Source organism: Schistocerca americana, chromosome 3 (assembly GCF_021461395.2).
Source record: "Schistocerca americana isolate TAMUIC-IGC-003095 chromosome 3, iqSchAmer2.1, whole genome shotgun sequence".
NCBI lineage: Eukaryota > Metazoa > Arthropoda > Insecta > Orthoptera > Acrididae > Schistocerca > Schistocerca americana.
Window position 1 is genome coordinate 153,517,531 of NC_060121.1, and position 12,424 is coordinate 153,529,954.

General features: G+C 45.4%; 1 protein-coding gene across 1 annotated transcript in view; it reads left to right on the forward strand.

The window, feature by feature from the left end:
* LOC124606960 overlaps positions 1–12,424 on the forward strand; it is a 197,208-nt gene that overhangs the window by 158,101 nt on the left and 26,683 nt on the right. The window lies entirely within an intron of this gene.

The window sequence follows — 12,424 nt, forward strand, 5'->3', positions numbered from 1 at the left end:
GCCTATATGAGACAAGAGTCTGGTGCGGCTGTCACATCGGTTGCTGCTCCCACAATGGCAGGTTATCAAGATTTCAGTGAATTCGAAAGTGGTCTTATAGTCAGCACACGAGCGCTGGGACGCATCATCTCCGAGGTAGCGATGAAGTGGGGATTTTCATGTACGACTTTTCCACGAGTGAAGCGTGAATATCAGGAATCGGGTAAAACATCAAATCTCCGACATCGCTGCGGCCGGAAAAAGATCCTGCAAGAACGGGACCAACTACGACTCAAGAGAATCTTTCAACGTCACAGAAGTGAAAACTTTCCACAGATTGCTGCAGACTACAACGCTGGGCCTTCAACAACTGTCAGCGTGGGAGCCATTCAACGAAACATCATCGATATGGGCTTTCGGAGCCGAAGGCCAATACGTGTACCCTTGATGACTGCACGATACAAAGCTTACGTCTCGCCTGGGCCTGTCAACACAGAGATTGGACTGTTGATGACTGGAAACATGTTGCCTTGTCGGACGAGTCTCGTTTCAAATTGTATCGAGCGGAAGGACGGGTACAGGTATGGAGAGAACCTCATGAATGCATGGATCCTGCATGTCAGCAGAGGACTGTTCAAGCTGGTGGAGGTTCTGCAATGGTGTGGGGAGTCAGCAGTTGGAGTGATATGCGACCCCTTTATATGTCTGTATACGACTCTGACAGGTGACACGTACGTAAGCCTCCTGTCTGATCATTTGCATCCATTCATGTCCATTGTGCACTCCGACGGACAATGCGACACACCACACTTACAGAGTTGCTACAAAGTGGCTCTAGGAACACTCTTCTGAGTTTATACACTTGCCACCAAACTCCTCATACATGTACATTGCTGAGCATATTTGGGATGCCTTGCAACGTGCTGTTCAGAAGAGATCTCCACCCCGTCGCACTCTTACGGATTTATGGTCAGTCCTGCAGGATTGATGTTTCAGTTGCCCCCAGCACTACTTCAGATATGGCACGTCGTGTTGTGGCACTTGTGTGTGCTCGCGAGGGCCCTGCCCGATATTAGGCTTGTGTACCGGTTTCTTTGGTTCTTCAGTGTAATATCCACTCGGTCCTCTCCCAGAGCAAAATTAAGAACCCACCATTATACCTACGACTGTGTTTTCTACCTGTAAAGCATCCGGTGCAGAGACAGGGATTAGACATCATCAAGTCATCATGGTGATCATGGTTATTGAAAGTAATAGATCCATCAAGAAGGCTAGGAGAGTATTTTTGTTAGAAAGAGCAGATATGGAATTGTCAGCATCCCATTTAGACAATGAATGGACACTACATTTTTGCAATGTGATGAACACACACAAATTACGGACAGAATTTCAAACTAACTGTAAATCGCGCTCTGGAGACTCGTGTGCTAAGTAAACGAATTAAAGATGGAGAGGAACCTTTGTGGTTTAGTAATCAAATTCGGAAAATACTGACGAAGCAGTGATTGCTGCAAACTCCGTCCAAAAAAGAGTCCGCAAAGGGCGACAGGCAAAAGTTAATAGAAATTTATCCGTCCGTAAGAAGATCGGTGCGCGAAGCACGTAACAGCTTCCAGCGTCATACCTGAGCTTAAGACCTTGTGAAGAAGCTGAGAAAATCCTGGCCATGCGTAAAATACCTAAGTGGGTCGAAGGTCATTCGTCTATGAGCCTGTGGCGGCATAGAAGACAGTAATAGGAAAGGTGAAGTTTTAAATTTCAAGTTTAAGAAATCGTTCAAGCAGGGGGATCGTACAAATACACCGTCGTTTGACTATCGCACAGGTTGCCGTATGGAAGACACTTAAACAGGTATCCATGGCGTAGATAAACAGCTGAAAAAATTGAAACAAATATGTCGCCATGTCCGGATACCAGTTCGCTTTTACAGACAGTACTCTGCTACAGTGGGCCCCTTTCAGCTTGCATTTATCACGAATCTCTCGCCCAGCGAAAAGTCCCTGAGTGACTGAAACACAAAGCCTAGGTGACTCTTGTATACAAGGAATTCTTTAACACATTCTCAGTTCGAAAATGTTAAATTTCCTCGAGACCGAAAAACTTAGGTCCACAAATCACTACGATTTTGGAAACGATCGCTCGTGCGAAATTCGTCTTGCCCTTCTCTCACATGATATCCTACAAACCATGGATGGAGAGCAACAGGCACATTACTCATTCCTACATTTCTGAAAGAGTTTCACATGGTGTCCCAATGTACGAGTACGAAGATACGAACATATGGTACGGGTTCCCGGATATGTGGGTGGAAGACTTCTTAAGAGGCTAAACCCAGTATTTTGTCCTCGACCGCGAGTGTTCATCAGAAGCAAGGGTATCGTCAGGAGTGCCCCAGGCAAGTACCACTCTTCTTCTCTATCTACATAAATCATCTGACAGACAGGGTGGGCAGCATTTTACAGCTCTTTGCTAACAATGTTGTGGTGGACGGGAAGATGATATCGTTGAGTAACGTAGGGGGATACAGGATCATTTACACAGAATTTCGATTTGATGTGATTATTGGCAGCTTGTTCTAAATGCAGAAAAATGTAAGTTAATGCGAATGAGTAGAAAAAACGATCGAATACAGCATTAGTAGTGTGCTGTCTGACGCAGCCACATCGATTAAATATCTAGACGTAACGTTGTAAAGGGTTTTGAAATGGTATGAACACGTAAAATTGGTAGCAGAAAAGGCGAATGGTCGACTTTGGTTTATTGCGAGTATTTTGTAAAATTGTAGCTCTTCTATACACGAGACGGCGTATAGAACGCTAGTCCGACACATTCTGGAATACTGTTAGGGTGGTTCAAATGGTTCAAATGGCTCTGACCACTATGGGACTTAACTTCTGAGGTCATCAGTCCCCTAGAACTTAGAACTACTTAAACCTAACTAACCAAAGGACATCACACACATCCATGCCCGAGGCAGGATTCGAACCTGCGACCGTAGCGGCCTACTGTTAAGGTGTTTGGGGTGCCCAGAAAGTAGGACTAAAGGAAGATATCGAAGCAATTCAGAGACCAGCTGCATCCAGATTTCTTACCGACAGGTTCGATCAGCTCGTTAGTAGTACAGAGATGCTTCGTGAATTCAGATGGGAATCCCTGGAGAGAAGACGGTGCTCTTTTCGCGTAAGCACCACGTAGATAATATGAGAGAAATTAGGAGTCGTAGGAAGGCATTTAGACAGTCGTTCTTGTATCGTCCCTACGACTGGAACAGGAAACGAAATGCCAAGTGGAGGGACGAGGTCCCTCCGCTTTGAACTGTACGGCGGCTTGTGGAGTATCCATGTAGGGCTTGTGGAGTATCCATGTAGCTGTAATACACTTCCATGTGGCACAGCCGATGCTATTGCCGATTATGTGGGGCATTCGCCATTCGGTATAATGTACTGAATTTTATTGGTCAAATTTACATCGAGCCTGTCACATTTCTGTGAAAAGACTCTACAGCTACATCTACATTTATACTCCGCAAGCCACCCAACGGTGTGTGGTGGAGGGCACTCCACGTGCCGCTGTGATTACCTGCCTTTCCTGTTCCAGTCGCGTATGGTTCGCGGGAAGAACGACTGCCGGAAAGCCTCCGGGCGCGCTCGAATCTCTCTACTTTTACATTCGTGATCTCCTCGGGAGGTATAAGTAGGGGGAAGCGACATATTCTATATCTCATCCAGAAATGCACCCTCTGGAAACATGGACAGCAAGCTACACCGCGATGCAGAGCGCCTCTCTTGCAGAGTCTGCCACTTGAGTTTGCGAAACATCTCCGTAACGCTATCACGGTTACCAAATAACCCTGTGACGAAACGCGCCGCTCTTCTTTGGATATTCTCTATCTCCTCTGTCAACCCGACCTGGTGCGGATCCCACACTGATGAGCAATACTCAAGTATAGGTCGAACGAGTGTTTTGTAAGCCACCTCCTTTGTTGATGGACTACATTTTCTAAGGACTCTCCCAATGAATCCCAACCTGGCACCCGCCTTACCAACAATTAATTTTGTATGATCAAACCACTTCAAATCGTTCCGTACGCATACTCCCAGATATTTTACAGAAGTAACTGCTACCAGTGTTTGTTTCGCTATCATATAATCATACAATAAAGGATCCTTCTTTTTATGCATTCGCAATACATTACATTTGTTTATGTTAAGGGTGAGCTGCCACTCCCTGCACCAAATGCCTATCCGCTGAAGATCTTCCTGCATTTCGCTGCAATTTTATAATACTGCAACTTCTCTGTATACTACAGCATCATCCGCGTAAAGCCGCATGGAACTTCCGACACTATCTACTGCGTCATTTATATATATTGTCGAAAGCAGTGGTCCCATAACACTCCCCTGTGGCACGCCAGAGGTTACTTTATCGTCTGTAGACGTCTCTCCATTGAGAACAACATGCTGTGTTTTGTTTGCTAAAAACTCTTCAATCCAGACACACAGCTGGTCTGATATTCCGTAGGCTCTCACTTTATCAGGCGACAATGCGAAACTGTATCGAACGCCCTCCGGAAGTCAAGGAAAACGGCATCTACCTGGGAGCCTGTATCTAATATTTTCTGGGTCTCATGAACAAATAAAGCGAGTTGGGTCTCACACGATCTCTGTTTACGGAATCTATGTTGATTCCTACAGAGTAGATTCTGGGTTTCCAGAAATGACATGATACGCGAGCAAAAAAAACATATTCTAAAATTCAACAACAGAATCTGATTACGATTAGCTGTCCATGATGTGGTACAGTCTTGCGTTTTGCTCCTGCATACACTCCAGCGTGGCCCATCCTCTTCCCGTTCATCGTGTCTGGGAATGCAGCGAAGAGTTTCCTTTGCTCAGCTATATTCCATCCGCCTGCCGACCTGTCCCACCTCCTTCCAAATCACAGTCTTCCATTGCATTTCGCAGACACCTATTAGCCCCCATTAGCACGAAGTGCGTCCACCTTCGCCTTTATGACTTCTTGAACCCTGTTGAGGACGCTTTCAGTGAAGCGTCTGTACGTCTGTGAAGGACTGATAGGTCATTCTTCCCCCAGAGCCGACAGCAGAGAATGTAGTTCTGGTTGACATTGGAGTCTGGGACGAAGTTTACTTTCCAACTAATCCCAGAGGTGTTCCAGGGGATCCTGGTTACTAAACTCCACGTCAGGAAAGTAGTCGTCCGCAAACAATTGTCTCACAGATCCTGCATTGTGAAAGGGTGCGCTGTCACGCATGATGAGACATTAGAGCTAACACAGAGGCTTACGGACAATAATTCGTCACACGCGCCATTCGCAAGTGGAGCAGCTAGTAGTAGCAGAAGTACGCTCTGCTACACACCGTTAGGCCGTTGGCGGAGTATGATGTACATGTAGATGCAAACAATCACCGTTTCCGGTTTCCCTACTGTACACTGTACACGATGCTGTAAAAATATGCTGATATTCTTCCGCATTTAGGAAACCAGATCGTAACCGCGGAAAACAGCCCCACACCATAATCCAATAATCGAAACAACAGTTCTGAAGACTGAAGTTCTATAGGGTGTGCTGTGTTAGTTGGAAACATCTGGGCTACAGCACCGGTAGATCTTTTTTTATAAATAAATAAAAACTTTTGCAATGTCCACTGTATGAGTGAGTAATTTTTTACTGTGGTAGCTTAGTCCTGATACACAGTGTGACAGTACTGAAAGTATGGGAGAACCTTAACACTGATAGCCAGGGTCACTCCTTATCTCCAAGTTTTGTCCTGATACATAGTGTGACAGTAGTGAAAGAATGGGAGAAATTATACAGTGATACACAGGCTCACTTCTTGTTTTCAAGTGAAATATGAATTTAATAATTTCGCATGGTGGATTTTGAAATATACTAAATCATTCAGAACACATGATTTTATTTAAATTTGGCTTTCATATCTCACTTAAACTTTGAATATTCCCCCATTACGAATTTGAATTAAAACAAGAATTATAGGCAAGGGGCAACCTTCCAAAGACGATATTGGAAGTACGCCATTAATAGTAATGAAACGTAAAGAAACGTACCTTCGATAGTGTCTTTCTCGGACTGCAGTACGAAAACTCGCGATACTGAAAAGAAACAGCCTCGTAAACCGTCAAAATACGTTCCGGATAAGAGATAATTAGCATCACAAATGTCCTATCAAAAACATAGCTATCTGCTTATTTGTCAAACGATTTTACATTGTTTGTGGTCCGACACATTATCAGCATTATCTCCAGATAATCTACATATTCTTTTATCTGGAGCACATCAGCTTTGATAACTTCCGAAATACTTACACTACAAGCATCCAGTACAACACATTTTGTACAAAAGCTGGAAGACGAGTGTTACAACCAAGAGTTCTCCTGTGGTAAATAAAATCCGCATAAGAGGTAGTGGGACTCGCGGACCGAGGACTCCGTAAGAACGTAATTATGTATGTAGATAGTTCATCCCTCCCGGCAGTCGAGAATTTCGATGATTTTTCCTGTTACCGATATCGATAATGGTAAGATATTAAGATCTGTAGCATAAATGACCGCACCGTTTGATTGCATGACGTAGAAGCTTGAATTTTTACATCGGCAAGTATTCCATACCGCTAAGTAATATTCGAGAAGAGGACTGACAAGCGTAATGTAGGCGGTATTTTTAGTAGATTCGTTGCTATGTTTAAGTCTTTTGCCAGTAAAATGCAACCTTGTTTCGGGTTCTCCACGACTTCTCTCTATGATGGCTACAATTTACCGTATTTTGCGGACTGTAAGACGTACGTTTTTCTTCGAAAAATCGCCTCCAAACTTCAGGTGCGTCTTATACTCGAAATTAATATAAAAATGTCCAGCGTTTGATTTAAAATTCCCGTCTGTCTTCAAAATGGCCATATATTCGATGCCACGGGAAACCTCTTTCCATCTGGCAACATTGGATTCAACTGGCAGGAGCACTGCACCGATACGACTAGCATGAGTTGCGGGGATTCACTAGCTTGCTGACACGGTCTCCTTATCGCCCTGCCATCACAAACCCAGAACACTCTCCAGTCTATGATGCGTCACTGCGGTCTACGGTGCCAGTGAACTTGAAATGAGAGTAGCTTGTGTAGTAAGTAACAGTACAACATTTTGTTAGCAGCTAGCTTCGTAATGAAAAAAAAAAAAATAAAAGGTACTCATATGATGCGAGCTGTAAGTTGAAAGCAATCGCATATGCAGAAAAACATGGAAACAAAGGAGCCGAGTGGCATTTCGACGCTCCACTGACAGAAAAACATTGGCGATGGCGGGCTAGTAAAGAAGAATTGAAAAAACCTAAATATGCAAATTGAGGACTGAATGCAAAATGGCCAAAACTAGAAGATGACTCTTTTGAGGGATTTTAAAGATCAGTTCGATTTTACAAACTAATACTTTTTTTTAGTCTGGCTTTACAATCTATTAATATAAATGGTAGAAACATTATTGCTTAAAAGTTAAGGTACGTCTTATAGTCCGTAGCTTCTTATAGTACGTAAAATACAGCAAGTAATTGTAATTACTAGCTATTTAGTTTCATCAACAGTCTTAAAATTTGTATGATTTATTGTGTAACTGACATGCTTCACACATATTATTGTTGAGAGTCAATCGCCACTTTTTGGCACCACGCAGACCGGTTGGTTTTGATCTTCTGTTGGCTTAACTAGACAGTAAACCATAGCATAATTTGCAAACAATCTAAGCATCCTGCTCAAATTGTTTCCTAGATCGTTCATATAGATTAGGAACAGCAGAGGGCCTATAACACTTCCATGGGGATCGCCAAATGTAGCTTCAGTTTCCCTAAATAACTTTCCGCCGTATACTATGATCTATGACCTATATGGCAGGAAGCTACGAATCCAGTCGCATACCTGAGATTATAAGCCATGTGCCCGCAATTTGATTAGAAGCTGCCCCAAGGATGTGTGTTGGGGACTATGCGTGTTGTCTATCAACGACCTGAGAAACAACATCAGTAGTAACCTCAGATGATGAACTGCCTGAAGAAAACTGTACAAATACACACTGATCAAACAGATCATCATGACCACCGACCGAACGTCACCTGGCGTGGAATGACTGCTAGTCACGCACTGGCAGGTTGCATCCAGTATCAGTGCGCGTGACGTCCGTGTGTAGAATGGGGCACGTGCATGATCTACGAGTATCTGAGTTTCGCAGAGGGAAGATTGTGATGCCCTAGAGGCTCAGCACGTTCATTTCGGAAACAGCACGACTTGTCGGATGTTCGAGACGTGCAGTGGTGAGTGTCTTGAACACTGCAGTGGTGAGTGTCCTGAACACGCGGCGAAACCAAGGTGAAACCAGATGTCGTGTGGTTGGGCGGCCATCCCTCATTACAGATATCGGACGCCGCAGGCTGGGCAGAGTGGTAAACAGGACAGGCGATGAACTGTGGCTGAACTAACATCAGACTTTAATGATGGGCAGAGTACAAGTGTGTCTGAACACACAGTGCACCGAACACTCCTAATGATGGGCCTCCACAGCTGACGACCCATGCAAGTGCCAATGTTAACATTACGACATCGGCAACCTCGGCCGAAATGGGTATGAGACCATCGCTACTGGACGTTGCCGCAGTGGCAGAGCGTTGCATGGTCCGATGAATCCTGATACCTTCTTCGTCATGCCGATGGAAGGGCGCGAATCTGTCATCTTTCAGGAGAACAGCACCTTAACACCTGTACTGCAGGACAGAGAACATGCTGGCGGCGGCTCCATTATGCTCTGGGGATCATCACGGGCATCCATGTGTCCAGTGGAGCTCGAGCAACGCGCCACAACGGCCAGGGAGTATCGTACACTGGTTGCACGCCACATACATGACGATTATGCTTTCTCACTGGCAGTGTTCAACAAGGTAAAGCACCATGTCACAAGGCCAGGAGTGTGATGGAGTGGTTCGAGGAACACAGTGAAAAGTTCCAGTTGATATGCTGGACCCCGACTCGCCGGATCTGAATCCAATCGAGCACATCTGAGATGCGATTGAACATGGCCTCAGAACTCATCACCCTGTCGCAGTAACTCACAGGATTTAGTTGACTTGTATGTACAGATGTAATACCAACTCCCCGCCCCCCACTACCAAGGCCTCATTTCTTCCATGCCACGATGAGTCGCCTCTGTTATCCTGCCAAAGGTGAACGTATGGGCTATAAGGTAGGTGGTCATAATATTCTAGCGGCTCAGTGTAAAATACACTTCCCTGACATCTCAAGGTTGCGCAAAGAGTGATCAGTTGCTTTAAATTTTCAGTAACGTAAAATTCTAAAAAAAAAGGTAACCTCACGATCAGGCACTGAAAACCACGCGATGGTCGACAGACTGGGGTCGCCGTTTCATCCACACTAATCCCTCATCGAATTCAATACACAGGGCAGTCGCAGACGTTGGCGGCGTTCTGACTTCGGAACCGCTAGTAATAGGCTGAGGTGTTCCTCAGTCGGTCTCACGAGGTTATATGCATTCCAGGCCAGTCCTCCCTACAAGAAAAACTACCTGGCAGTGCCAGCAAACAAACCCTGGTCTCCCGCATCAGGGTTTGTCGCGTTGGCCACTTGGATACTGTGGCGGACTCGTAAAATTGTACACGTCGCAACATGCAGAAAGGTTTTATCTTACACCTATAGTACCGGTGAGTTACCATCACAGTCATTCAACCCATACGAATACCTGGATGGGGAAGTTAGTTGGGAACTAAGAGTCATTGGTAGAATACTGTGGAAGCGCAAGCCGGCTTACAAAACAAAACGATTCCAATTCGTATTTATTCGCATAAGTAAAGTATGTATATATAATTATTGAAGCTCTGTCTCTCTTTTGCCCCTGGTTTGCACCCATCACCAATAATTCTGTTGCGGTAAAAAATGAGGAGACGTGATCAGAAAGCATACAACACACCATTTTTTTAATTGTTTGGTGACAATTAGTTATGATTTAAGCATAAACTGTTACCTGTCTAAGGTTTTTCCCGAGAAATATTTGTGATCATTGGTAAATTTTCTTTGAATTTCTTTAAGTAAAACAATTTTTTCAACGAGGATTGTTCAGTATTCAGTAAAGGGAGAGGAAGGATCACTCAAAGCAAAGAAGTTTAGTAAACATGAGCTCTAAAATGCATACCGTAAGAGGTACGAGGTCTTTTTCATTTTATATTTTTTTTGTAGCTTCCCATCTTTTGGTTAGAGGCTGTAGGGACCAAAACAAAGATATTGGTATCAAACACTTGCTCCAGTATGTGTACTTTAAGAGCTATGAGCTTTTCTTCAGTAGAAGAGATGCGTTTCAGAGTAGCGAAAATGAACAAGTGCTCATATCTCTTAAGGTATGCACACTTGAGCACATGTTTAATGGACATTTTTCTTCTGGTTTGGTCCATACTGCGCCACCTCTCAAACTGCAGAAAATAAAGAGCTTAAAGTATAATAGATTTGTTTCACAGTACCTAAGATGAAGAAGTGCACATAGCTCTTAAAGTATGCATTTTAGAGCAACTGTTTACTAGACTTTCTGCCTTCAAATGATTCTTCCTGACACATCCCTGAATACTGACAGTTGCTCTGGAAACACCTTGAATAGCTTCATAATACACTCCTGGAAATTGAAATAAGAACACCGTGAATTCAGTGTCCCAGGAAGGGGAAACTTTATTGACACATTCCTGGGGTCAGATACATCACATGATCACACTGACAGAACCACAGGCACATAGACACAGGCAACAGAGCATGCACAATGTCGGCACTAGTACAGTGTATATCCACCTTTCGCAGCAATGCAGGCTGCTATTCTCCCATGGAGACGATCGTAGAGATGCTGGATGTAGTCCTGTGGAACGGCTTGCCATGCTATTTCCACCTGGCGCCTCAGTTGGACCAGCGTTCGTGCTGGACGTGCAGACCGCGTGAGACGACGCTTCATCCAGTCCCAAACATGCTCAATGGGGGACAGATCCGGAGATCTTGCTGGCCAGGGTAGTTGACTTACACCTCCTAGAGCACGTTGGGTGGCACGGGATACATGCGGACGTGCATTGTCCTGTTGGAACAGCAAGTTCCCTTGCCGGTCTAGGAATGGTAGAACGATGGGTTCGATGACGGTTTGGATGTACCGTGCACTATTCAGTGTCCCCTCGACGATCATCAGTGGTGTACGGCCAGTGTAGGAGATCGCTCCCCACACCATGATGCCGGGTGTTGGCCCTGTGTGCCTCGGTCGTATGCAGTCCTGATTGTGGCGCTCACCTGCACGGCGCCAAACACGCATACGACCATCATTGGCACCAAGGCAGAAGCGACTCTCATCGCTGAAGACGACACGTCTCCATTCGTCCCTCCATTCACGCCTGTCGCGACACCACTGGAGGCGGGCTGCACGATGTTGGGGCGTGAGCGGAAGACGGCCTAACGGTGTGCGGGACCGTAGCCCAGCTTCATGGAGACGGTTGCGAATGGTCCTCGTCGATACCCCAGGAGCAACAGTGTCCCTAATTTGCTGGGAAGTGGCGGTGCGGTCCCCTACGGCACTGCGTAGGATCCTACGGTCTTGGCGTGCATCCGTGCGTCGCTGCGGTCCGGTCCCAGGTCGACGGGCACGTGCACCTTCCGCCGACCACTGGCGACAACATCGATGTACTGTGGAGACCTCACGCCCCACGTGTTGAGCAATTCGGCGGTACGTCCACCCGGCCTCCCGCATGCCCACTATACGCCCTCGCTCAAAGTCCATCAACTGCACATACGGTTCACGACAAGGCTGTCGCGGCATGCTACCAGTGTTAAAGACTGCGATGGAGCTCCGTATGCCACGACAAACTGGCTGACACTGACGGCGGCGGTGCACAAATGCTGCGCAGCTAGCGCCATTCGACGGCCAACACCACGGTTCCTGGTGTGTCCGCTGTGCCGTGCGTGTGATCATTGCTTGTACAGCCCTCTCGCAGCGTCCGGAGCAAGTATGGTGGGTCTGACACACCGGTGTCAATGTGTTCTTTTTTCCATTTCCAGGAGTGTATAAACATCCTTGCAGATACTAATATACACTACTAGTCATTAAAATTGCTACACCAAGAAGAAATGCAGATGATAAACGGCTATTCATTGGACAAATATATTACACTGGAACTGGAAGGAATTAGATTAGGAAATGAGACACTTAAAGTAGTAAATGAGGTTTGCTATTTGGGGAGCAAAATAGCTGATAATGGTCGAAGTAGAGAGGACTTAAAATGTAGACTGGCAATGGCAAGGAAAGCGTTTCTGAAGAAGAGAAATTTGTTAACATCGAGTATAGATTTAAATGTCAGCAAGTCGTTTCTGAGAGTATTTGTATGGAGTGTGGCCATGTAT